The sequence below is a fragment of the Gavialis gangeticus genome, unplaced genomic scaffold, assembly GCF_001723915.1.
Source record: "Gavialis gangeticus isolate Ggan-Ray unplaced genomic scaffold, GavGan_comp1, whole genome shotgun sequence".
Taxonomy (NCBI): Eukaryota; Metazoa; Chordata; order Crocodylia; family Gavialidae; genus Gavialis; species Gavialis gangeticus.
Window position 1 is genome coordinate 167,628,406 of NW_017729024.1, and position 1,193 is coordinate 167,629,598.

Here is a 1,193-nt window from a genome sequence, read left to right on the forward strand (position 1 = left end):
TACTAGGCTGCTTGAAAAGGGGCAGCCAAAGGAAAAGAAATTTCCCTTTGCACATGGATGAAGATTGTAGAGAATATTGCAACCCACCCTGGTGTGCATGTTCTTGGAGAGGATGTGGGTGCAGAAATAGCTATGACAGGGATTGAAAGCTGGAGGAAATGCCTTGAAGTGGGAGGCATAGAAACTGCAATCTGTTTAGCATCTAAGGAAGACTGAGAGGCGACTGATTACAGTGAGCAGGTACCTTCCCGGGGAGAAGCAATCAACGTTTCTGATTTATTGGAGAACAGCTTAAAAAGAATATGTGGGTCGAAGCTGAAGCCAGACAAACACAAGTTAGAAATAAGGTCTAATTTATTTTATAATGAAGGGAAATAACACCCCCAGGGTTTTCTGTCTCATGACAGACCTCTTTCAATCCAGACCAGGTGCCACCATGGGAGAGATGCATTAGCCCAAGGCAATGTGGGGCTTGCACACATGTGCCGGGGGTAACAGGGTGAACAGTGTGCATTGCTGGGGAGAGGAGCTCCCTGGGTCCTGTGGAAACAGCTGTGCTAAAGGGTGGGAGGGGTTTTCTGGAGCCAGGTGTGGAGTGGGGTTGTTGTCGACATGGGCAGGCTCTATCATGCCCCAGTGAAAGGACAGGATCTTTCAGCAGAAAGCACCCCAGAGCGATTTGCCAGCCTGAGGCCTGGCTGGGTCACACCTCTTCCCTGGCTCCAGTAGGCAGGCTTGAGATGCAAGCATCCAGCGCCAACTGGAATCACCGATTGTGCAACCTCATAATGACTTGAAAATGTGCTTCCTCTCCCTTATATAACTGGAGAGCCCGTGGGCAGCTGGCCCTTGCCAACTAAGGGATTCAGCTCAGTGGAGCAGCCTTCTCAACGGGGGGAGCAAGCGGAGCTGGGGAGAAGCCAAAGCCTAGTCTGCAGCCGCTAGTTTCATAGTTTCATAGTTTCTAGGGTCGGAAGGGACCTGAGCAGATCATCTAGTCCGACCCCCTGCCATGGCAGGAAGAGCACTGGGGTCAAACGACCCCAATAAGGTGGTCATCCAACCTCCTCTTAAAAACCCCCAGGGTGGGAGCCTGCACCACCTCACTTGGAAGCTGGTTCCAGACCCTAGCCGCCCTGACCGTGAAGTAGCGCCTCCTGATGTCCAACTTAAACCTTCCCTCCGCCAGCTTG